The following is a 27124-nucleotide window of genomic DNA, read 5'->3' on the forward strand; positions in this document are numbered from 1 at the left end:
AACCTTTCCACAGACCTTCCTTCCCTCCCATAGCTGCAAACTTTCCTGTGCTGCAGTCTTTTGTCTGCCTGTGGCTTGAAATCATTATGCACTGGTTGCAAACAAACATGAATAAATTAGAGTCATATTCAAATAAGGGGAAGAAAAGAAGGAGTAACAGGGAGGGAGACTAGGAAACCATGGAAGAAATGCTAATTAATTCAAATAGATTGATTTGCCCTGTTTGCTCAAAAAATTAATTACAAAAAAAAAAATTGTAAATTACGAATTAAAAGCTCCCAATAAGAGAAGCCAAAAGGTTTTTCTCTAGAATCTATTACGAGTATCTGAAAAGGGATTGTGTCTAATTAGACATCATTTTGCATCAAGATGACCTCATATTATAATTAGAGATCTGGTAAATTACTTGGAAATAATTATAATGATTGGATATCCTCCATGACTGCCAGTTTGGGAGCTTTCATGTTCACATTGATTCTACCCACCTCAGTTTCTTTTGGACAGGATTTGGATCTTTAGCAGGTATCTAACCTGCAAAAAAATAGCATTCTTCAAAACATCCATCAGGTGTCACTTTTTTTAGACTCCGAAAAGCACAAGAGAGACATGCAAATTTTCATGTAATAAAACTATGACTTAAAGATGTGGCAGGTACCCAGGCACAGTTATTTGCACTCCATTCCCTAAGCAAGGCACTTGCAATGCAAACAGATGTTATTAATTTTTATCTTTATGAATATATCCGCAAGCACTCTGGGCTTCTAAAGCATACTGCTCTAGGACCGAGTTAAATTTTCATCTACATATTGCAAAAATGTTAGCCCAAGCTCTAACAAGTGCCAGTTGCTATTACAGTCCTATGGTCTGGCTCAGTGAACCAAGTGAACTCCCAAATACTTCGCTGGCTACAGAAAGGGAGGCAAGACAAGTCTGGCACACCAGGCTGCAGGCATGCTGGGTTGTGTGATGTGGGTGAGAAAATGCTAGTCACGCTAGAAAACACTCACAAAGAAGCTAGGTCAGAAAGTCAGGTCAATGGCAAGGTGAGAAACTGGAATAAGGCAGCAAACAGCTACAGGAGATCCTCAGGGTCTTTCTGATCCACTTGGAGAGCAGGACGGATTGAGCTGCAGTGAGCAAAAGATATTGAGATAAAAGCGAGCCTGCATATCCTGAAGTGCCACCGGAGGAAGGGAACAGCTTCAAAGTTGCCCACAATGCTTCGAAAGGCACAAAGAATAAGGGCTTGCACAGCTACATCAGCCCCCGCATGGGGCCAGCAAATGAGTCCAGCTCCAAATCCGTCTGGACAGAACAAATACAAAGTCTCCAGGAGGGAAGAAAACGACTGCATCAGCCTTCACGTCAGTGTGGCAACAAGGTGGACAGGACGGGCAACTTCATTTTTGTGGGAACTGCTAAGGATGTCATAGGGTGGGTACAGCTGGTATAACTGGTCTCAGGAAGCACAGTTACAACATATCTATCTCCCTGTCTGGTTCTGAGCCCGTTTCACAAGGCGTGGGTATGGCTCTTGCTCAGGGCCAGCACACACGGATGGCTGGCTTTGAGACGAGGCACAGACACTGGCTATGGTCAGTGTGAGAGAAAGCAAACAAACAGAAATGGGATCCACGTGAAACAGCCATCTACTGATGTGGCAATGGGGAGTACACACACCTCCCCAGTGAAGGACTGTGCTCTGCTGTCTGAGGAGTGGCAGCAGATCAGGGGAGAGGGAATTACTGAAGCTGTAGGGCAAAGCATGGCAGAGAGTTAAGAGTAGAGCCCACCACTGTCTCCCACAACCATGGGCACAAAGGGTAGAAGGGAGGAGAGCAGGATCCCGAAAAGCTCTAGCTCCTGTCACCACCTAAATCCTCAGCAAAAGTGCAAGTCCACACAACTCAGACCTGCAGAGCCACTTGAGCACCCCCTGTATCTGTACTGTTCTGTGCCTTGCAATTTCAGTATGTAGAACAGAAGGAAAAATTACTTGTGCAGTTAGAAAACAGGTCAGCATCTGAGCTGGGATGAGAAGGTGCGTTTCCCACAGCCAGGCCCGGTGCCCCCACCCACCAACCCACAGAGTCCCACTGCTGACCTGCACGGCTGTCAGCACGAAGCAGCCACAACTGCCACAGTCATTTCTAGCACATCTTCATGCATCTCGGCTGCTGCAGAGGTTCAGAAACACCACTTTCAATAGTTCATGGTATTGACATACCCATTCATTGTATAGTGACATTAGCACCCCTGAGTAATCATAATTTTTTTTTTTTTTAAAAAGGATAATTAATATTTAACTTTGCCAGAGGGATGTACTTAAGGGAGAAACCACGTTTTAGAAAGAGCAGCTGATATTTGTCAGCTGGAGAACAGGACTAATTAGATGCATCAGGCAGTGGTGACATGAAGTTGAAAAACAGCTTGTCAACTCTGAAATGACTTATAGTAAATGATTATATATAAAGATGTTTTGTTATACACTCACACACAGGTGTGTTCCTCATTTTCCAAATACTTCCTGCGCCTTTTGTTCCTGTGATAAAACAGGTGCAAAGCAGATTTCCTGCTCATAGATACACTGTAGTTATATTTTAGGTAGAGCAGATACGTGGCCCATTCCTTGTACCTGAACCAACAAGGTGTTGAGCACTGAAACACCCTCTGTTCTCACTGATTTCAGTGGAAGATGGTCAACAACTCATAGGATCAAAGGCTTGATGTCTGAACCACATAAGGAAAGTGATGTTGCAGGGGATGAGGCAATGAACCAGGAGGCCAAATTCATGTCTGTTGTAATGTTGGTTGACTGCAGCCAGACAGTTCATTGATCATAGCAAAGGATTTGCCCCAGGGTGTTTTAATTTAAAACAGATTGACATTAATCTGAAGAACAAATCACCCAAATCCTAAACTCTGATCTGATGCGAGTCAGATGCAATATGACAGCAATTCAATCTCCTGGGCAGCAGAGCTGCTAGCTTCAACTTCATACTCGTTTCTGAACAGTGTCTGGAAGTTCTTGAATGCTGCTGGAATAGGCCCAGCAAGGAATAATTCATCCCAGGTAGAGGTACGCATCCTTCAGGCCATGCAAGAGCTACCAGGAAAGTGAAGCTTTGAGGGGGAACAGGGTGCAGGTACCGAGAAGGTGAAGGGGCCGCTTTAGGAAATAGATGCTCGACTAGTGAATGAACAATACTAATGCTGAGCAGCTAGAACCGAAGCATAAATTCTGAGACCCCTGTTAAACTGCAATCATGAAGTACTCTAAAAAGCTTATTAACTTACCTAGGAAGTTGAACACAAACTAATTGTTGGCATTGAGCTGCTAAGACAATAAAAATGTTTGAGATGTCCTGGGAGTAATTTGTTTAACACAGTATTTGTGCTGTCACAAAAATAAAAGACAGTATTTCTCTCCGTCCATAACAAAATCACACCACTACACACACTTTGGCAGCAGAGAAGAATATTTAAGGCTGCACGTAGCACCTGTAATACGTTGCTTATATTTATAGTCCTGGTATGATTGGTTTCGAAAGAAAAATTATGTCCACAGACAGCACGTTTTGTTCCTCCTCGTTACTCATATGCAAGAATGAAAGATCTATTACAACATACTCTTCCTTCCACCTGCTTTGATGAACTGCCTCAAAGCTCTCTGGGGAGATTGCAGCAAAGCCTGGGACTCAAAGCTTAGGCTCAGAAAACAGATACTGGATTGCAAGAGCAGACTCAAAGGTCAGTTCAGAGCAGCATGGGCAGCAGATTGCAGTTCCATTTCTAAAAGCAAAGGATACCGCTGTGGTACAGGTGATTCCCCTCAAGCCTATACCCTCACAAAGGAAAAACTTAACAGATCTGCCTTTAGGGACAAACGTAAAAAGTTCAACTTGAAACCCTAACACCTGTTTTACAGAGACTTCTCCAGATTGCATATCATTTAAAAATTGCAGATCACCTAAGCACCATTTCTCACTAAGTCAGTTAACAACTTCTACGTCTGCTCAGTTTTCCAAACAGTGTATTTCGTTCTGCTCAGGTTTCTGTAGCATATCCATTGTTGTGATATCTCAACACCTCCCTACAGTGTGGCAACCCACTTCCCTGATGTGCATCTGTCACATGTTGATCTTTCTTTTTTTTCTGTCTTCTCCTCCAAAGGAGAAATCTTTATAGATAAAAATAAATATGAATATATGCAGTTTGCTTTTCAAATATAGCTATATAATGCATTTATACTTTCATACATTATATATAACTTTAAAAAAAAAGGTTATTGATGTCTGCTATTATCTGTGCTTTCAGTACTGAAGGCACATTTGAAGAAATGCATCTTAGCAAAGTACCTAGGTTTCTAGCAGGTCATACATCTTACTGAAATTTATTCCACAGAGGTATATAGGAGCCTGAGAAATTTTAGCAGAAGCAAAGAAGGAAAATATTTGTTACAGAGCTTCAGACAATCAGGTGTTCATGCAACACACTTTGCAGATAAGCTCTGAGATCTCACACTGGACATAGCAGATATCCAAATTTAACGGCGAGGACGGTAACATCATGACGAACACTGGGCTTTGTACTCAGCATCTGGATAGCACGTCTGACACTGCAGCATGGGGTGATTCACACCGACATGTGGTCACCCTGCTTTGTGATGGCACCGACCTGGAGAAGGTGAATGCTTTGTCCTTTGTCACAGGCCATGCCCCTGCAGAGTCGCAAACGGAAATTAGGGCATTGGGACACAGCCCAGTGCTCTAATGATGTGGCAACCAGCATCTTGCTTACACAGACTTCAGCGCATCTGCACAGAGAGGTGACTGACACATTTCCCATTGCGTTTTTTTGCAAGCGTGCATGAAACTGCATCGCCAAATGCGGGGCACCTACACACAGCTTTGAATATTTCCTCAAACCTATTTTCCTTTAACCCTTTCAAGGACACTGCTGACTGTGGTTAATTACAGCTTTAAGGAGAAACCCATCAAAACACAGCAGCATATTTCCTAGAGATACAGTTTCAATACACACATCTGCACAGCATTTGTCATCTTCCTGAACAGTCCTGTACAAAACAACATTTCTGTCATTAAGTTTTTAATATAACAATTACCACAGGAAACTGTTGATGAGGACTGGGATACAGATGAAGAGAAAGCCAAACGAGTGCATGGTGAAGCTGTTCTGAGCCCACAGATGAAAGATGGTTCTTGTAGGGGCTTATCATTAAACACAGATGAAAGGTAAATTCTGCCATTTTTAGTAAAAACTACTAAACCAACAAGAAGACTGGATTTGATGGAGGTGTTTTTTAAGTGAAGAACTTCCTTGAGTATAAGAAAATGCTTTAGATTTCAGGTGTGAAAATCATCAAAGTCCACAGATACTACCAAGAACAACCAGAGTCAAACCGGCTCTTTTAGGTCCTTTCCCATGCCTGGATCTGCAGAGCACATCTCTGAACCCCAACAGATCCTACCATACTGGGGAGGACTTTGACACAGGGACACAGGACTGCCAGCTATCAGGATGCTCTGGTGACCTAGGAAATCAGCCAAACCACGGCAAGGCTACCCTAAGGACCCACAAACACTAGGTTTCATGGCAGTTTGTCCTGTCACGTACATCACATGGGACTAGGAGCACTAGGAGCACTCTTCTGTGAGTTTTCACAGTTCAGCTCACCATCAGTAACTCATTAACTCAAATGCTTGCAACTGTCTGTCCATAACATTATAGTTTGACCTTGGGAAAGCCACTCAGGCCCGAATCTGTTAATCAGCAAGTACTGATCTTCCTTGCCTTTTTCTGAAATGGAGACACAGTAGATTCAGGCTTTACACGTCATTGTGCCTCAGATTTCCCATCAGAAAAGCAGAGATAGTGACATTTACCTACCTCAGCAGGTTGTTTGGATGCTTAATTAATCCTTTCAAAGCCTCTTAAAATACAGATAAGAAGTTAAAAAGTTAACTTTTAATATAATTTTGAGCATGTAATTAAAAAAGCACAAAAAGCTGTTTTCCCAAGCAATAAATAGCCTGTTTAAAATAATTGAAGACTTATCGAATTATTCCTTACTTTAAAACATGGTAAAAAAGCAAGACCCTTTGAGTAGTTAATCTGACCTGATGTTTAATTTGAACAAATTCAAAGGCAACAACTCATTTGTTACTAAAGTTACATGGTTTCTGCCATTTATTTTAATCAAGTTCAGCCAAATCTCATATTTTGCAGTGGATAATTCAGTCAAAAGCTATTTAAGCCTCTGAATACAATTTAGCAAGAGCCAGGTTGATGAAGGCTCAAGCAAAAGATGGCTGTACCAGGACCTGTGTCATTGAGACAGATTTGCTAATGCTACCAGCAGTTCTGTATGCTGTGCAAGATGTGACGTGCACCCCGGTGGGTGGCCATGTGGGGGATCATACCAATCACTTGGCTAGTCAAAGTCATACAAATAAACTCAATTGAAATCAAAAAAAGGACTTACGTAGGCAAATGGACAGGGTTTCAGGCTGTCTGTCCACGGGCAAGGCCATCATTCAGGTCTACACCTGCTTTTCAGTGCAATACCTTTCATCCAAGAAGTCTTGACCATGGTAGGAAGCACCGGAGACACACACAAGGACCTTTGTGCCAGGAAAGGTAAGAGGTACAGTGTGGGGGAGCACAAGGACAGAGGCCACAAATGGGAGCATGTGCCCTTCGATAACAATAACTTACATGAGGTGTTGGTTGTTAATTATTAATATTTAAATATTATTTAGCACCTTAAACAGTAACACTTCTGCAGGTATAGAGATAGGACACAGTTAAGATATGAAAGCCTTTGATAAAATGTTGCTTTCATCACACACATACCTGCACAAGGCATGGCTGTGTAGGACTGTGAATAAGAGACACAACCCTGCAAAGGTTTTGCTTCAAGAGCAACTGTTGTTGGAGCAATAAGGGGTTTTAACCTTGTCATGCCTAACACATTGGTCTGACATGATTGCAAACAAGATAAAAGGATGTTTTACTACTGTGTGTCCTAAAAGACACATACAAGGTCATTCTATGTTTTTCAGTGCATTTGTACTGTCAATGTTGGAGCGCCCAGCAACTTTGGTGACATTACAGTGCGACAGAACTGCAGGGGTCATGTTGACCAATAGATGAAGTACTTCAAAATTCAATGCGAAGCAGCTGACTGATGGTTATAGCACAACACTTACAACATTAACGCATTAGGAAGCTCACTTTTTTTCGGAAATATTGCTGTTTCTCCCATGGGAGCAGTCAGTTTTCTCCGCAATAACTTTTACATGACTTAGCAAAGAATTTCCAGCCTGTATTTAATGACCTAGCTTTGGTTCACATTCTACATCAGCTTCATGGTATCTCTCAGTGGGAGAAATCACGAATGCTGAGGCAGAGAGAGAGAACAAGGGCTGGAGAGGACCTTCTCCTGCTCCAGGCAACCATCTCATATAATCCCATTTGTCCAGCCAGGTAGCTGGATTAGATAATCCATTTTGCTTTGGTTTTTCATTGTGTTTCAGCTCAGAATGCCCCATGACTGTCTGGCAGAGAATGCATAACATAACAGGCAAGTGACTAAAGGATGCTTGTATGTGGAAACGAAAGCCCAACCCTTGCTGTAGCAGGAGGGGCATGAGGCCACTGAGATCTGAGAAATCCACAACCCACTCCAGCAAAAGTCACCCTGTGACATTTTACTCATTTACACCTGCGCAAAGAAGATATTAAAACCTCCTGCTTCTCCTTGATGAAGTTTTACATCTACTTTTCAGAGGTATAAATGATTCCACAAGGCTTGCGGCATTGAATACTCATGGCCTATATATTTCTTAGTAGCTATTATGATATATAAAAAATATTTTACTAATTTGACAGATTTTATTAGTACAGAGGTTAATTGCCTTTCTCTGACACATTTTCACTGCCTACATCTGTGTCATAACATTATTTGCTTCATTAGTTTTCAAAGGGGAAGAGCTAAAACTCAGGTTATTGAAATAATAACGTGTCTATGACTGTGCTTCTGCACCACACTATCTGCTTGCAATTCAACTGATGAATCACCTACATTTCAAGCAAAGCTGGCCTTGCATTTGGAGGAATGCCAGGAAAACAGGTCAGTGTTATCAGCTGTAAGCATTGCTACCCCTTTTCGTTTCCTTTGCCATCTTCCAAAAATAGTTCTTTCCTGCAAGAAGGTATTCAGAGTTAAGATGACAGCAGCTGAAATATTCCTTTCTCTTTATTGGGAAGCTTTATTTCTTCTTGCACCAATTTTTCAAAGTTTGATTTGTGGGTTTGGCAAAATGCAAGATTTGGCTAGAAGTTCTGATTTTTAGGCTGTTACTCAGAGGCACACATTGGTGCCGACTGAATGATTAAGTAAGAAAAGGATTAGTTGTTTGTGCTGAAAAATCACCAGGAACCTCAGACACACACCAGCACCTACTGATCAAAGGACAAAACAGAAACACGGGTTTCCTGCTGTGAAAATGTGCCTGTCTCAATGGAACGTCTCGGTCTTGCAGCCCATGTCCAAAGAATGCCAGCACATGTGTCTGAAGTGCCAACGTGATAGTCTGTGTGATATTGGCCCACTGCAGCAAACGATGAGAGGACAGGAAGGGCACTGCTGCCTCAAGCAGCTAACAACCCAATTAAGACCAGTAACAGAAAGCAGACATACAGAGAACATAAGGAAACGACGAAACAACATGGGCACGACACTGCTTTTTTATTTTTAAAGATTGTGCTTGATGAAGAATTACAGGACGCGATAGCAGCGGTGGAGAAGGCTGTCCCAGGAGGCTCCTCCCTGCCCTCTGTTCCCCTGTCAGATGAAGGCAGGAGTCCCGTGCGGTGCAGCAGCTGCTGCTCTGGCTGCAGCTCTCACTAAAGGGATAACTCTCTACGTTATAGACAAGTGCCTGAGTCAGCCAGTGTGTCCTTTCACTTTCTGTCCTAAATGTGCCTCTGTGAACAGCTCACTACCTAACTCAGACATGTTCATTTGGTATCATGTCCCACAAATGCTCACTGTTCACCACTGATGATAAATTGCATTTTAGCACTCCTGACTTCACCCTCTTAATGACTTCTCTGTCACAGCCCACCTTCCACTGGCAACTTCTCCTCTCCTTTCTCTCCCTGAGTTCCCTGCTTAACATGAGAGGGACGCTAGGAACATTTCCTGACCTTTTGTGCCTTCGGTAATATGAGAATACAGAAGAAAAAACAGCTGGATGAAAGCCCAGATGCAACAGCCTCAAAAGGTGTCTCCACATGGCCCGTGTGGCTTGTCCTCCTAGATGTGTGCAGTCTCGATGCTGCGCTGGGCTGCTCAGCTCAGGCTCCAGCCCCGGGCTGGCATCTGGCAGGACAGCGGAGCATAGTTGGGGGGACAGTCCCCCTGCTCACACACCTACTCCCTGCAGATGCAGCTCACTCAGGCGCGCAGGGTGTGGATGCTGCAAGCCCATTCCACAGTGACTTCACTCCCAACAGCGTGGATGCGATCTGGTCTGTGACAACTTGCTGATTAGATGTGGCTCACTCCTCGCTGCTGGTCACAAGGGCGATACAGACAACCTTGAAATGCCGCTAGCCAGAACGTCAGTGATCTTGTCCCAAGCCATGCCGCAGCTTGTATGGGCAGCCCTGTGCTGGTTTTGTCCCAGCTTGCTGTGGCACAGCCTGGGAGCACCCCAGGAGAGCAGCATGGAGCTCACTGCCACTGCCTGCCCAGCTGTTTGTCCCCAGCTTTGAGCAGCTGAAACACAACTATGTATTGCTATGGCTACACCAGGTTTGATACCCAGCCTAGCACTAGGTCAGGCACAGCTAAAAGTGCACCTTCAGATCACAGGGTGAACCCAGCACAAGCAGCCCGTCACCAGCGGCTGCTCCCTGTGCAGCTACTCCCATGCACACCCCTGCCTCCCCCTTCCACTCACTGCAGGACAAAATCACTGAGTACAGTGTGCACATGGGCAAGAAACATAATTACACACACACACACACTATCTTGAGCCCTTCATAATTACATTTTAAATTGGTTTACTCAGAATCCTTTCAGCTAATCATTTTCACCCAACTCTAATCACTAAAATAAATATAACAGCATCTTTGCCTGGTGTTGTCCCTCTCTTCTGCCTTAAGCTCCCAGACTCCAGTTTGCTGGGCACTGGGAATTTGAATATGGCCAGTTTTAGGTTCAACTTTCATTATGAGCAAGCACCAGACTTTCATTCTAAGCCACCAAAATGCACTGGCAAAATTCACACGTGCAAACCAGTGGCAGCTTCCGTCTCTGTGGAATCCCACAAATATTTTCTGCAGTTTCAGTTCCTGCACCTCTGGATATCTCATAAACGTATGGCTGAAACAGAATGCAAAGACTCGATGCAAACGGACAACTGATTCTCATTCAGAATCAGGAAATAGCTTACTTTTCCCTTAAAACTGAGCCTGCACCGAAGATGGAAAGCTCAGTCTGCATCAAGGGAAACAGTTCACAGCTTCTTACTTGCTATGTGAATGTTCTTACACACACAACTGTAAAATCTGCATTTTCATGAGCAAGTCAGCATTTCTGTGAGTTGTCTCTGGCCTATACTTGCCTGTATATTCACAGTTTTGGAAAGGAGGCTTGAAAATTCAACCCGAAGTATCTTCAGCTTGACTCACCAGAGCTACGCATTTCCCATACTCTTCTAGCTGCCCTTCATGACACGACCCCTTTCTCTCCCCTTTACCTTCCTGTGTTGGCTGGAGCCAGGCTGCTGGTGTAAAACCTTTGGGGCTGTTAAGGAGAAGGGTGATAATTTTCCCCCTGTTCACATGCACCCTTAATAACTCAGCAGAGAAGCAGTGTGAATCCAGCTCTCGGCAAAGCTTTAATAGCAAAGCTGAAGGTGTGAAGCTTCATTACTTTTAAAATATACTACACAGTTCTGCATATTCACGGGTATATATAATGCTCTATCTTATAGCACAAGAGCACTTACCAGGCACCGAGCTCAGTGGTTTATTCATACTAAGGAATTAAGTTTCCCAGATCTCTGTAAGACCTGCTATTTTTAGCTTCTCTTTGTGGGCAGTGAGGGAGAAACCAAGAGGTTAACTGCCTTGTAGGAAGGCTCAACATGGGCACCATCACCTCCTCCCACATGGCTGGCCAGGACCAAACCCAGCAGGGGTGTCCGGGTCCTTAATGCCAATTTCTGAGGTTTCACTGACCTGGGAGAGGCAGGAGGAGGGGTGGATTGCTGTGCTCCAGAGACAGAAAAGTATGCCAGTATTTTCATCACTGGACAGGAAAGCAAGTTAGGAGGAAATTAAGTTTCCGAAAGACTTTTTTTTCTGTCCACGTCATGAGGCACCTCACCTGCTACCAGCCGCCTCACAGGGATCATCCACTCTTGGGCTTTGCCTTCTCTCACCACATGCCCTCCCTGGGCAGCTTTGACCACACCACGCTCCCCTCAGCACTGACTCTCAGCCCCTGCCTCTCCCCAGGACCTGAGCAACCTATTTTCCCTCTGTCAGCTCTTGCTTACGGGTTCCGATACAAAAGACAAGTGTTCATATGGCATATTGTATCTAGGAAAATGTCATGCTTCATACATTCAGTTATCAACCACTATGCCAAGTGCTTTATGTTATCTACAAAAAGCAGACTTCAGAGGGAAATGAACTACGGCAAATCAAAGTCTATTACTGGGAAAGAGAGGAGAGTTGTACGCCAGGCTTGCAGCGTTCTTCCAGCTGCATAACTTTCTAAATAACTTCACCCAGACGAAGAGTCAATAAATGGTCACCCAGTTGCAATAAAAAATAACAACTCACCTGCTGTTACCTAGAACGGCTTTTCTAATCCCTCGGGGCGCAACATCCCATGCACGACTGCAGCGGATGGCAGTGCACTGGTTCAAGAGACAGCAGCAAGAAGGGTGAAAAATGCCTCGCAACCCCCAGCAGCTGGGACAAAGCCATGAGAAAGTCCCACTCATCTCACCCCCTGTCTCCAGATGCTGCCACCACCACCCACCTCCAAAGCAGGGCAGCACTTGGGCTGACCCTCCTGCCCACCCACCCAGGGCTGTCACTGCTGTGAGGGGCTGCTCTGCAGGACAGGGAGGTAACGTGCATGGCCATAGCCCTGATGCAATAAATTATGCCCCACTGTCCCATTATTTCCCATCTGCCCTTATTTATACAAAACAGCAGCACCTGGACCACTGTGTGAGGGCTTGGCCTCCACATTCCATAACTTCTCCCTACCTGCAGAAATCCTCTCGTCTCTGCAGCTGGTTCTGCAACAGGTTTGAGCCCTGCCCAGGAGCAGAGCACACACAGCCCCATCCACCAGTTACCTCTGTAGCTAAGTCCATACTCATCACCCAAAAAATAACCCAGATATTTTTGTCATAGTACAACCCAGTTCATTCTTAGTTCACAGGAATGAAACAAACAGTTTTTTATTTTTTTCTAATCTTGATGCTGAAAGACTGAGAGCCACTGAATAGGAGGTGGCTTTAAAATGTGCCAGCTCTTCTAGATTCAAGGGAAAGGGATAAGAAATCTAGAAATTAAACCTCAATCCAGGCTTTTTAGCTGCTTGTTTGTATTGGGTCAAGACAAAAACAGGGGCCTGGATTCACTAAAACTTCGGTGGTTTGGACTTTGGACTTGCATCTGGATTTGACAGTGTGGGTGTACATATATCAGTGGTGAGGAAATTACCATAGGAAATTAAAGGCACCAACACACAAATCTGCAGCCAGTAAGAACAATAAAGAGGAACTGTTAAAATGTATCAGGAACAAACAAAATCCTAACAATGGGATAGCTCCACAGCTAGATAGGAATCTCAAAATTGTCAGTCATGATTCATAAAAGCAGAACTATTCAATAAACATTTCAGGTTTGTATTTGGAAAGTAGCAGGACGATGTATTCTTATCTCACAGAGATAAGGAAACACTTTCTATTCCATCAGTTACTTAGGGGAAAGTTAAACAGCAGCTATCAAAACTGAACATTTTTCAATCAGCAGCACTTGGTAAGTTGCACCCCAGCATATTAAATAAATGTGCTAAAGAGTTCTCCAAAACATTCGCATTGATTTTTTACACATCCTGGACCACTGAAGAACTTCCAGAAGACTGGCAAAAAGCTCATGAGACATCACTGTTTACAGAAGGTAAAACACGCAGCCTGGGCAATCACAGGCTAGTTAGCCTAACACTGATCAAGGAATCAAGTGGATTGATGGGAAGGGTTAACAAGGTAACAGACATTTTTTCCCCTCATCTTTTCTTGACTAGTACTACTCAGTGCAGCTCCAGGCCTGGAGATCACACAGGTCAGCAAGTTCCCTCTGCCCTCACGTCTCATTTGCATTACAGCTTCATCCCGCTCTGACAGGCTCATGTGGGTCAGAGTTGAAAAAGGCTTAAAAGATGGCAGTGTAATTAATAGTTATCAGCATGGCTTTGTGGAAAAGTCTTGTCAAATGAGCTTGGTGTTGCTTTTTAATGAAATTACAAGTTTAGCTGATAAAGGTAGCTGTGGCTATGCTGCGGGTTTCAACATCTGTGAGGCATTTAACGCAGTCCCACGTGGCGTTCTGATTGAAATAATTAGCAGTATCCAGAATGAATGTACCTCATATTAAATCAATGAAAAGCTGGTGAGCCAATAGCACTCAAAAAGGCAAACCTAACTGAATAATCCCAATCTTTCAAAGATATCAAAAGGGATCCCACAGAAACCCCTTCTTAGCCCAGCGCTGCTCATTCTCTTAAGCAACTATCTGGAAAAAATGAAAAAAAAAAGGTTGCTATTGAAAGATAGATCTGATTTTAAAAATTGCCGGGTGGTAAATAATGGAGAGATGAACAGTTGTACTGGCAGATCTGCATCATTGGGTCAAGTGGATTCAATGAAACTTGAGATTTAATAAACCAAATGCATCAATGCCTTAAAATCTATAACTCTCTCAATATACAGCAGGAGCCCCATGACAGGCACAGAAAGTAATTTCCATCTTAGCATTCTGTCATGCTCAGTAGGACTGGATTTCTCCTAGATATGTCTGCTAAAGTGACTAGGAGAGAAGCAGACAACAATGCTGAGCATTGAACCCAGCGTGCTCACACCTGCTGGCTCTAGGATGGTGAGACAAACCCCTCCAGGCTTCCTCAATGTACTCCTGAGATTGACAGGCTCCTCTGAAAGGTGTTTCAGAACAAGAACACAACCCTCATCCCCAGCTCTCATCATGAGGTTTCAGAATGAATACTGGATGGGAAAGGGTGTAAGCAACCCCTCCTACCCCTGGGATGGCAGGAAGACATCTCTGCTTTGCTTCTCACTTGAGAAACTGCCATGAATGCTCAGTCTCCCAGAAGCCCAGCAGTGAACTCCACTGCATGAGCACAATTTCTTCTTCCTCTTGACTTTCCATGTGGTCTACCTCAGCCTTTGGCTTAAGCACTCCTGTTTCCAGGCATGCAGTTAGCCCATGTGGTTGAACAGGACACAGTCACGGTCTTATTCATGCCCTTATCCAGGCCCTCCCTGTGCTTAATGACAGAGGACACAGCTACTGCTGGTATGCGTCAGGGCTTAGCAAAGAGCACACAAGAAGTCACAGGAACTTCCACATTGCCCCATGCCCCAGTATAAGGATCTGTTACATGTTGACTCATAAACCTCATAAAGGTTTACAGTGATTTCTTTTTCTTTAAAAAAAAAAAAAAAAGAAAGAAAAAATGGAAATAATTCTTTGGGTAGGGCTCTGAGCTCTTCTCTTTTCACTGTTTCAAAGCCTTTTTGTTTTGGTAGGCTGGAGCCCCAGGGTCTGGGGAGCTGATTTCTGTCTCACTGAACACTCATTGAATTTGTGGCTAACTGGGGTGCTCCCAGGAAGGAAGCTCCCATCCAGGGGAAATCAGGCCAGAAAGAAAACCCTCGCTTAATAGCCCTGAACCTCAAATACTTGGTTCCCCCAGAGTGGGTGCTTCCCAAAACATCTCCAACAGTAAACCTAAAACCTGACGCGACAGGAGCAAGGGGCACGTCCAATGATAACTGGCTCTCTGCAGTTTCTGCACCCTGCTGCAGCAACGGGGATGCCTCCAAACTGAGCTCAGCACATGCACCACACGTCAGTGCCGTCAGCTCGGTCACAGCTTGGAGAAGTAGCAATTTTCCAAAAGGCTTAGGCAGAGGAATTATTGTCTGGTAAAATACTAAATTCTGGATCCAGAGCCGGAACCTGTGCCCTCAGCTGCTTTAACATCTCTGAGGGACAGCTCCTGCAAAGGAGGGAAAGATATCAAATGCTGGGCTTCATGTGCAGAGGAAATGAGTTATAATTGTTGCTAGAAACTACTCTATGCTCGTCAAGCCTCAACTGTAACGCTGCAACAATGCAAGAACTGAAATAAAATTAATACCGTGTCATAAACAGGAGGCGTATTTCTTACAGAGACATTCTTTAATTGCCATGACACCACACATGAAGAAATCCTGTATATGAAAGTGCAGAGCAGCCTGCATCCAAGAAATAACGCATTGCAAGGCTCAGAAAGCTCACCATTGCTGTGTGTCTGGCAGAGCTGACTAAAAGACCAGTAGCAGCTGGCAGGAAATGGGTAAGAAAGCTGACCACAGATAAACTGTAGGATGCTAAAGAGTAGCAGAAGATATACTCTGGGAGAGGAAGCCAAGCTGTCAGGTCACACTGTAGTCTAGTGCATATAGTACATACAGTCCGCTATTGAAGTATGCGGCCACCAGATAATGGTCAGGGGACACAGATGTCAGGCGACGATGAAGTAACTCCAAGGAGCTCGAAGCAGAGTGTGGTACAGCTGCAGATGTTTCTGTTGAGCAGGATAAAGCCTGCCTGTCTCAAGGGTACTGTAGCAAATTCAGTGTCATGTGAACAGCACTAAATAATTAGGTTCATGATGCTTATTTAAATTAGCATTGATCAAAACAGAATACCAGTGAAAGCATCTCAGAGCCAGGCCCAATCTGTACATACATGGAAGCACACAAATACTTGCCATGTAGCTTAAATAAAACAACATTTGAGTTTCATACTCATTTTGCAGGTAACGCTGCAAGCAGCATCAGGGAGGGATTTTTTTCCGTGCTGCAGAATTGGGAATTCGGCAGCTGTGCGGAGGCGGTGGGGGATTTACCGCCACTTCAGTGGGAGCAGGACAGGGCCTCAGGTATCACTTAACATTGGAAGGCTGTGCCTGGGCTGGATGCTGGCGTATCCGCTGTGGAGATATTGAGCTTTCCTCATTATATGAAGAAGGTAATTATGGGTCATTAACCTGCTGGGTGGCAAACGGTGCAGTGTGCTAAATGGATCCAGGAGAAATGTGACGACAGAGCAGGGCATGTTTTGCCGGTCTTGCCAAATAGCCAGAAAGCCACTGCTGGATCATACAGGGATCAAAGAGCAGGAGTTTAAAATACACCAAGTAATGGCTTATAAACACCGGTTCTTAGTCACGCAGCTCTCCAGGAGGGTATTTCAGATGATCCATTGGCTGAACCCTTATTTTGGGCTCAGGAAGCTCCTAAAGCAGAGGAAAAGAGCCTTATCCAGATCCACAGACATGCGTTTAACAACATTCACTCGATGACAGAAGGCAGGGACCCTGACAGGTGACACTGGCCTTCACGCCACTCCGGGAGACGCCTACACTCACCCCCAGCGCCTGAAGGAAAAATTAACCACGCTCTGGCTGTGCAAAGGCGTTTCGGCACGAGGGAGAGTCGCTGACTTGGTGACGGCAAGGGGAGGCCCCTGAGCCCGCCGGGCAGCTGAGGGCAGAAACTGCCCTTCAGCCTTGAAGAAAAAGCAAGAGGGGCGAGCTGCTGTGCTGGCAAATGGCTTTTCCCTCTTCACTCTGCAGAGTGAGAGGAGTCGATTCACTAATGTGACATTTGCTTCGGTGGTGGTTTTTTTAAAAAAATTCCAAGCGCCCTCTAACTAATGGAAACAACAGGGCTTTGCACCTGGGAAGGCCGTTGTGCATTTCTCTCCAATAGGCAGGATATCAGGGTTAGCTAAATATGAGTTCAGCTGCGGGACTGACTCACCGCTTGTTCCTGGAACTGTCTGAAGGAGGGGAGGATGCTGTGGGTAGGCTCTAACTGTATCATCTGGGTTAGGGCTGGTAGCAGATGGTCCTAAAAACATACTTCCATGTGGGTTTAAAATAGCGCAGCACCCACAATCAGCTGAATGGGGAAATGTGAAAAAGGCTTGTCACACAAGGAATGCTGCTGTGAAGATCTGCAGTCAGGAGGGGATCCAAAGCTTCACCAGCCCTCACAGCGTGGAAGTGCCGGACGCCTGACTCCCCTCGCTCACACGGGCTCACACCGCTGCCCGTCCCTCCAGCCCTGGCAGGAGGATTCTGGCCTTCCCATCATATTTTGTGCAGGATCATTTTCCCCCCCCAGTATAAAACAAAATGAGGAAACTTTCTCTTAAAGCAGCTTTTCTAGTTAAGCAGCACTCCCTGTCCACTGTGATGCAAAAGCTTGAGCCTGAAAAACTACATTTAAAAAAATAATCCCTTCTCCTTCATGAGTCAACCTGCTGTACGTGTTGGTCAGCAGCAGCGACAGCCCTAAATAACCCAAGTCTATAGTTACATCCTGCTGGCTGCTCTGATGCCACACACAGAGTAAAAGAGGTGGTGACAGGGGAGGAATTGACAGTTGGCTCCAAGGCATGGAGAGACCGGCTCCCCCAAGGAGGCAGCCGAACCCAGGGGCTGGCGGGGGGCACCCCCAAGGAGCACCGGAAAGACGCACGAACACGAGCCATAGGTTGAGTTTTCACACCGCGCAGCAGCTGGAGCAGTCGGGCTCCCTGGCTATGCAGGAGGTGCAGCAGTGCAGGGAGCACGGCAGGGCTGCCCTCTTCCTTGCCCCAGCCCACCTGAGGTCAACCTGGTGTACCCAGTGATGGCCAACCTCATCCCAGAGGTGCTCGTCTCCCCCAGCTCCCTCTACAGCCAGCACAGAGACCCCTTCCCAGTGCACATCCTCGGATCCTGCTGGATGACATCTACTTGAAGAGAGCTGGGGAGACTTACTTCTCAAGGCTTGGGTTAACCCTCAAAAGTCCCAGCACCTGAGCAAGTAGGCTGAAGTGAGAACCAAGGATCTACTGTTTGTGTGCCTGGCTTCATTGGGCCAATGGGTGCAGAGATGTGGGGAAGAAAAGAGCACCCTGCCATTCCACCAGCCTTCCCCCTACCCTCCCTGCTGCAAGGGCTGTTACTGCGAAAAAACAAACCGATTCCTTCTCAGGCCCCATATTTGTGTGTGAGTAGATGTGCAAATACACCAGCAAAGGTTTCTTGCTCCTTCCCCTCCCCCTCACCTCCTGCCTTTTTGCCATGCAAGCACCAAGAGCAATCCGGGCTGCAACCTTTAGAGGAAGAGAAATATCACAGGCACATCTGTTTTTACAGCTAATTGGCCACAGTTTTTGAGATGGGCAGAAGTGGCTCAGATGTACAAAAAGAGATCCCCGGGAAGCCCTGGCCCCTGAGGGGGCCTGGCTCTTGCTCTTAGAGCAGTTTGTGGCAAATGTCCCACTGACGCCAGACAGATGTGTTGAGGTGAGCTGGAGATCGCACCGACCACTGGTGCAAAAGGGTCCAGCCCCATTTCCTCTGCCAGAATCTTGCACGACTACACAGCAGTGAATTTGGCCCTCTGTTTAAACCATGTTTCAAAAGCAAAGATTTTACTAGGCACTACCCCAGTCTTAAAAAGCAAACACATGGTAACTACATTTTGTACTTCGTTTTCAACATCTCCTGTAAACTGTTTTTAGCACTGCAAAAAAGGATTTTAGAGTGCTTTTTAAAAAAACTATTTTCTGTGTTTGCCTTGATTGGGTTTTTATCAGTACAAAACTATTAGTTATGCACCTACTACCAGTACAATAAAGGCTGTAACAAGCGAGGTTTTAGATGAAGGTTACTTACTAGTGCCAATGGTTGCAGAGAAAGTTCTCATTTGAGCAGAGTGGGCAGAGGGAAGGAAAGGCTGTTCTGCTGTTCGCTGCAGCATTCACTCATCACCTCTTCCAGAAAGCATTAAGGTTCACGCCTGCACTTGCAGTACATATCCCGCAATTTTATCAGGAGACAGTCTACGAAATCCAGACTGAGAGATTTTAAGAGACGGGAAAGCTATCTGAGTTCACGCAGGGTTGCCCTTTCCACCCATGTTTTCACATTTTGGTTCTAGTCAGCTGTGGCAAAGGAGCTTCCCTCTATGTTTACCGCCTACTAGACCCCACCAAACAGATGCAGTTGTGCAGGAACGGTCACTACTCTTCTGTCCAAACTGCAGTTGCACAAATTGGGCAGGGTACTTTCTAGATGCAGAGGAAGGCACAAAGGTATGGAAATTCTCCAAAATGTCTATGACAATCTCTTCCCTTGTTGCTTATGCAAACTATATTCTCCTTTAACTGGAAATTATCACCTCCCCAGGACTCTACTTGTTTTTACTGCCTCTCTCATTTTCCCCGAAGAATTCAACATACAATAGTGAAATAGCAAGCCTAACATATGCCACAGTCTGAGTACATAATATTTTGCAATAAATGTAAATGATATATATATAAACAGAAAGAGCATGATTGTGAGAAGGAACAACCCTACCTACTTCCCATTCATGTTATGCAAACACCTTTTACATGTATCTTTGCTCACTGAATGCAAACAGTGGGTATGCGTACAGCCATACCCACAAAGCACACATTCCTCACTAAAACCCATGCAATAAATTTGTATCTGATTGACTTTTAAATCCTTCACCTTCCCACAACTCCATCTTGCCCAGATCTAGTGATCCAAACCCTGTTCACTTCTCCAGGCAGCCTGTCACAGTCAGGGTCTTCTGCCTCTTTACTGGAGAGCATCCTCCCATCCCTACAGATGTTACTGGCTTGAACTCCAGAAATGGTCATATCCAGCCTCACACCATCAGCAACAAGGTGAAGAGCTGATACATGGAGTTTGGTGCTGTGCAAAGGGAACAGGCTGCACTTTCCTACAAGGCACTGTTTTTTTGGAAAATCAAGGCACATGAGGACATTAACATGTTTGATTTTCACGTGGGGGCAAGTTTTTCGCAGGTTATTTTTAGAAAGATTTACTGGTTTTAATTTTTGTAGTTGGATCCTAAAAAAGGAAGCATGGCTCACGGCCTCTAAAAGAGTTGCAAAACCCACTCTCAATAAAATTTAATATGCCTTGCCTTGGCTTTTCTTTAATGTGCACTGTGTGTAGTGCAGCGGTATAACATTTTTAGCATCAGTCATTTTGGCACACTCCTGAGTAATGCGACTACCTCACACCTCTGCAGATAGGATGTTTATTCAACAGTACCACTTATTTTCTCTGCACTGTGTGCACATGTGTGTACCCACAAACACGTGTATCGCTGGCAGCTTCTCCTTGCTCTCAGACATTACTGCCCAGTGCAGGAGTCACCAAGTGCAAAGAGATCAAGAGAACTGCGCTGACACAAACTCACCCTCGCAGAACAGATTGTCATCCCAGCAAAACAGGAGCTCTGATGAGGACATGCTGGTATGTACTCTGGGTGTGTGCTGCTGCGTGTCTGTCTGTATGTCCAGGTAAATTGGCCATCCACTAATTCCTGATGGAACAAGGGTGGCCAGATCTGCTGCTGCAGTGAACTGATGGAGTCCTGCACAATTTGACCGAGGTGTAACAGGTTACACCAGCTGAATGGTTGGCTCAGATGCTCTGGAAAGCTGCTCCAGGAAAGAATTTTGCTGCCGTATCTCTGAGGTGAAAGCAGTGCTACTATGGATTGTATTACGTATTGCATATTTTGTGTCACTGGTGCAATCAGAAGAGTGCAGTATACAATGCAGAGGAGCAGGGCCATCTGGGTCACCAAGTCCAGTCCCTCCAAGACCACATTAATTCTACCCAGAATGGCCTCTGAACGTTCTCTTCTTAACAAACACACACAAGCACAAACACCCAACCCACCCACACCCACACACAGAGACCACAAAAGCACAAACCACAAAACACTTCTAACAACCTGAGAACAAACTAAAATTGTTAGGATACAATACTAAAATAGATACAAACCGTAATGTACCACAGGAAGCGTGAGAGATCAAAGTGTCACCAGCATCCTAAGTCCCAGAAATGTTATAACAGGGAATTTGCTTACATCCTCTAAAACATAATCCATTTGGGTACTACCATATATCCTAGATGCCACCTGGACCTTTGGCTTTGTGAAGTTAAAATGTGCACAACAGGTGAGTGCACCCATCAATGGCTGATTATTTATTCAAGTAGATACTGATCACAAACATTTTGGACAACAACACAGACCTCCTTGAACTGCAAGCTCAGCTTTCTACAGAGTGGGTTAAACACCAAGACTGTACAGAAGAGGACTTCCAGAATAAGCCTTTGTTAGTTATTATGTCCCTTTTAGTCTCGCTAGTCAGTATGTCACTGCAAAACTATATAAATAAGCTCACATTCCCCCCTAGGTAAGGTTATAAAGCAGCAATGTGGAAAGTACTACTGATTTAAATCAAGGATCCCCGTTTTCTTAAAGCTATCTTTCCTCTAGGGAAAGTTTCTCATAAAACAGAGAGATCCATAAGATTTGGGGTTTTAGTAGAGGCAGTCAGATTGGTATGGCTTTGAACCTCACAGATGAGATATCCACTAAGCTTTTCAAAGAATCAGGTGGATTTGAAAGCAGAATTAGGCACTTCATAATTAATCATCTAAGACTGATCTTCAAACAATTGGATGTGAATTGGCCACAGGACACTGTTAAAAGAAAGTTCATAGAAAATGGAGCACGTGAAATCTGGAACCAAACTACATATGTCTTAATTTAAAAACAGGATTAAAGGAAATACACAAAGTCATTTTGCTGCCAGATTTAATTAGTATGTTTAATATGTGAGATCACCTGAATTTACTTTTACTTGTTTTGTGTCCCATTAGGAGTTTCACAGGAGCAGTAATATGATTGAGTGGCCATTGTAAGGGATGAAGCTTAGGCTGCTTTGAAACAAATTGAATTAGTTTGAAGTGATTCTTTCCAGGTATGACATTCTTGGAAACAGATGTGGGAATAAGGAGGGAGGGCACCAAAAGTGCAAACAGACCTATAACCCCACCCACATTTTGTGTGTACATTAGCACCTTTTTAAATATATGCAGAAATATTGTAACATTGGAAAGCCTATTCACATAAGATTACAACTGATGGTACTCACTAGAATTAGGTTACCACTTGAGATACTACAGTGGCAAAGGTCCTCACACAAATTTTCCATCTCTACCAGTTCCCTAAGATGTGAAAGTTGTGGGGAATGGGTCCTGGGGCTTCTTTTGGAAGATGTTAAAGGGTGAATTTGCTCCCAAAGGCTTCATAAGTGAGTGAAAAGGGACAGATTCCAGGTCGTTGGATGAATTAGAAGCATGGTGGAGTGAAGAGGACCTTATTTTGAGTGTCATTCACATCCATTCCACTTGATTTCACTATCGCTGATTGATTTTACATGGAAGTCACTCAGAGGTTTACACTGCTGAGCAGCAGTGTAAACCCCTAAACCGGATAAATAGAGTAGATTTTATACTGTATCTGAAACAAACAGTATCATAAATATTTTAAATAGTACCTTCATAGCTAAAATACAATATAACATCAGAGGAGATGGAGGCAAGGGCGATAAGAATAGTATTGGGAAAAAAAGAATTCTGAGACTGATTTCTGGAGACTCAGAACATGTAAAACCTGCACCCAGCTCTGCAAGATACAAGTGCTCAGCTCGCCTGAAAACAAGTCCATGCATATGCATTCTCATTTAACCTACAAAAACATTTCAAAATCCAGGCCCTGATCTGGCAAGATGCTGAATGTTTTCCCTTTTCATCAGACAAGCCTCTAAAGAGATACTGAAGCGTGCGTACTGTCGAAGCCGGAGCGCAGCCACAAAGGCTGATTTACAGAGCCAAAAAGCAGCCACTGCTGCAACTGCCATGCAGACGCACCCACCGCCTTCAGCACAACTTCAGTGAACACTGAGGGCACTTGTCACTTCATAGGGGGCACTCAGTGTCCCCCAGGCTCACATTAGGTCTACATATGGATGAACCGAATATTTTTCGCTACAAACACTCTTCCCCTTCCAGGCCTCCTTCGCTTTCAGTTCTGAAGGGTGAATTCATTGAAAACATCTGCACTACTAGAAACATTCTGTGCCTTTTCCAAACCTCATCCCCGTGGTGGCTGTGTAGTAACAGAGAATAGACAAGCCGCCTAACATGAGCCTGCAAGCCATGAGCTGCAGTAGAGAGGGGATGCTGAATGCCGGAGCTTTGCCTCGACACCTGGGCACTACCTAGGATCTGCTTACCTTCTGCGCTGTGTTCTGCTCTCGGCCGTATAGCCAAAGGGTTTCCACAGCAACTGCCACATCACATCGCACCACCCTTACCTCGGCGATACAGAGCACCTCTTAAATGAATTTCGCTCAGCAGTCTGTCATGTTAGCTTCTGCACACCTACGAGTTGCTACATGCTCGCCTTGGTATCAAGGCCAATTCTGGAATTGTTTCGGGGGGATCTTACGTAATATGTATTTCTCCTTCTTTTGTCCTTTTCCCCCCTTTTCTTTTCACATTGCAGACTTGCAGTGGTGAGGGAAAGGCTCTGTAACCCTGTCACAACAGCACGGTAGATGCCAACGTAGGACTGAGCCTGTGTCAGTCACAAGTGGCAGAGATGTACCCGAGCAAAGGCTGCAAGAGCATGTTTATGGCAGTAAACTTTAACGAGCCACATGAATTCTTCAAACAAGGGAAGGGGAAAGATTTATTTTTGTTTGGGGAATAAGGGATGTGGACCAGCCTCCAGCAGGCCTACCAGGAAGGCGTGTGTAAGGGCTTGCGTGGCCATCTGTTTCTCCTCCTTATCAGCACTCCGGTGCCAGCTGCCTCTGCGGCTGAGCCGTCCCACGTGCGGGCTCCCCTGCCTGGTCCTGCGCTGCCGTCTGTCTGCTCCTTGCTAATCCCGCGTCACCGTATGTGCCCGCTTCCCGCCGACCCTACGTGGCCACAAGCCACTGTAAACCACATATAAATCACGGGAGGGGAAGCTGGCCGTCTCCTCCATGATGCCAGTTAGAAACGCTGCTCCCTTCCCTTGAGCATCTCCTGAGGCACATGAGGGGATGCTGCTCTCGCCCTCCTTCCCACTTCACCCATCCCCGTGGTTCTTCGGTGCCCCAAACCTTCATTTCCTGCAATGCCATAAAAACACAGTCCAAGCCTGACCAACTACAGGATTTATGTTTGCCAAGACAGCACCCACATCCCAGCGCTGCCATGCCCAAACCGCAAGTAGAACTCCAAAAGCGGCCCAAAAGTTGATACCCAGGTTGACAGGCAAGATGCAAACCTCACACCAGATAGACAGGCTGACCAGCGAGTTTTAAAACTGCAGCCACCTGGGAGACATGCACGGTGATGCAATCCAGCAGTGGCAGCTGCCAAGGTCGTTGTGACAGCGGAGGCTGAAGGCGGGCAGAGAGCCCGCGGGGCCCGGGGAGGGGAGCGGGTCCCTGGCCTCCATCTGCAGAGAGGTGTGAAAACAGGCAGAGCCGCCGCCAAGCTCCCTTTGGGGTGTCTCGCAGCACTGGCAGCGTAGCTCTCCGCTAAGCCTTGTGCTCAGAGAGCATGAAAAACCGGGATTGAAAAAATATGTATAACCTGGCTAAAGGACAGCAAGCTGCTGGAGGAATGGAAGGGGGAGGCAGGAGATCGTGGGAGAGACTATGGATATCTGAGGGATGTGAACCCTGACGAGGGCATGGAGGCCTAGCAAGAGGGCGAGAAATCATCTAGGATGCTAAGTTTCACATTACTGTTCTCTGAATGAATTGCAGGATGAAATTAAGAGAACAATGAAGCCCAGCCAGGCAGGAAAGGTTGGCAGACGCACTGATGTTTCTTCTCGTTCTCATTCCAGTACATCCATGAGGAGGGTGGAAGGGAGGAAGGCATGGGGATTACTCCATGGCTCACCCAAGGAGCAGCAGCCAGACCTGGCCTTCCCAGGTCACTTGCAGAGGTGGAGACGATCCATCTGTATCATTATATCTTTGAGCCCAAAAGGCATGGCCAGAGACCAAGCATGGACACAATTCAGAACAAAATGATGATGGCCACTCCCCAAAGAACTTACCATTCATCTAAGTGTACGAGAAGTAACAGCAACTGTCTCCCTGCCAGGGATTTAGGAGTTTACAGTGAGTTGCCACAGCATCTTCACTAGCTTTTCAGCCTCCTCTTTAGCTTTACTGCTTTCCAGCCAACATATTAGTCTATACAAGAAACAATATTGAATGCAATTTTCACTTTAACCTACATGTTGAACTTCAGTGTCTTCAATGAACCCAGAGTTAGAGGTGGACTGATGCACTTTCCTGGATGGGTTTACAAACTCAAATCCGTCCCAGATTATTATGGAATAAAATCCATAATAATGGCAGCTTCAAAATTTAACTGTTTGTCTGCCAAATGTCCTACAACAAAGGCGGTTTCCTGCTACTTCTCTAGTATTGCCACCACCAGAGCAGGCTGTGGCTTTGTGACCAACCTCCATAGCAAGACTAAGGACTGAGCTGGAATGACAAGTGAATTACAGGACCCTGCTAGAAGCACTTGCTTTTATTCCAGTGTTGAAGGATCTGGCAAGGCAACCCAGCAAAGGTGACACCATTATCACCAACACTGGCTTCCAGAGCAGAGAGCTTCTCTTTCCTGAGGTATTAACTGAACTACCTAATACAGACCTTTGACTGCCTCTTGGAGTAGAATCAGTAGTCTGTTCAATTTATTTCTCGTTTTAACTCTTAAATGGTGATTCGTATTACAGAGCAAGCTGTGATCCCAACCCCCTTGTGCTAAGCACTGCACAAAGTTTTTTGAGGCATTTTATGTCAGCTGAACCTGGAAACTAAAATAAAAACATGTTTAGGAAGAAATCAAATGGAGAGGAGATATTCTACCATAGTATCAAACCTAAATTCATGTTGAAGAATACATTCTCATGTGCTTACGAAGCCTGCTGGAGTTCCTGGGATTCTGCTGAGACTGAGTGGTAGAAGTATGAATTATTTGAAACAGGCTAAAACTTCTTGACCAAACACCCTGAACAATGTACAAATGTAGATTTGAATGAGATATGAATTCAGGCTGGATCCAGCCCCATGAGGGTCAATCCCATGTCATACAGCACAAAGCATAACTTTGAGATTAAAGAGAACTGAAGATAAATCCATGTTCTGCTTTGGTAATTTTCATATAGAGAGATGCAAAGCACAAATATTTATAAACAATATTCTTACAGGACTTGGAGAGTATTCTTCCCTTTCAAATAATTACTATTTAAAGAAATTCTGACCTCACTTAAAATGAGATGCAACATGTAAGCGTGCAGAGGTTTGTTGGATAAAATAAATACTATTAAAAATAAAATTAGCATTGGAAAACCTCTAGGCAATAGTCCCAACCAATCAACCCAGCAGGACTGAAGGCAGACATGCAAGAAAGGCTCAGATAATGCAGTGATGCAAGATTCAAAAGAATCTGCTTGTTTGGGTAAGATAGACAATCACTATTTAACACCACCAAGACAATACCTCCAGGCTCTTTTATTTAAGTACTGAGCTAACCTGGCTCTGTTTAGCTCACTAAGTCTGTTGCGACCAGATGATGATGAAGTCGGAGGCAAGATAACTGGAGATTAACCTTTACAGATATTTCTGTTCCTGAAATTACTTCCCTTTCTATGGTCAGCTACTGGGTCTGGCCCACACATTTCTTATTCCTTCTTAATGTTCATAAAGTTAAAAACAATCAGCCAGCTGAGGATTAGGCCTTGCAATTTTGTTGCCCTTGATACTGGTCAGATAGAAGCAAGCAAAATTAATGGTGTTC

At 44.9% G+C, this 27124-nt stretch overlaps 1 long non-coding RNA gene across 13 annotated transcripts in view; it reads right to left on the bottom strand.

Annotated features, from left to right (window-relative positions):
• Positions 1-27124, bottom strand: part of LOC136100541 (uncharacterized) — a 121510-nt gene that overhangs the window by 18253 nt on the left and 76133 nt on the right. The gene's annotated exons all lie outside the window — the stretch shown is intronic.

The sequence above is a fragment of the Patagioenas fasciata genome, chromosome 3, assembly GCF_037038585.1.
Source record: "Patagioenas fasciata isolate bPatFas1 chromosome 3, bPatFas1.hap1, whole genome shotgun sequence".
Classification (NCBI taxonomy): Eukaryota; Metazoa; Chordata; class Aves; order Columbiformes; family Columbidae; genus Patagioenas; species Patagioenas fasciata.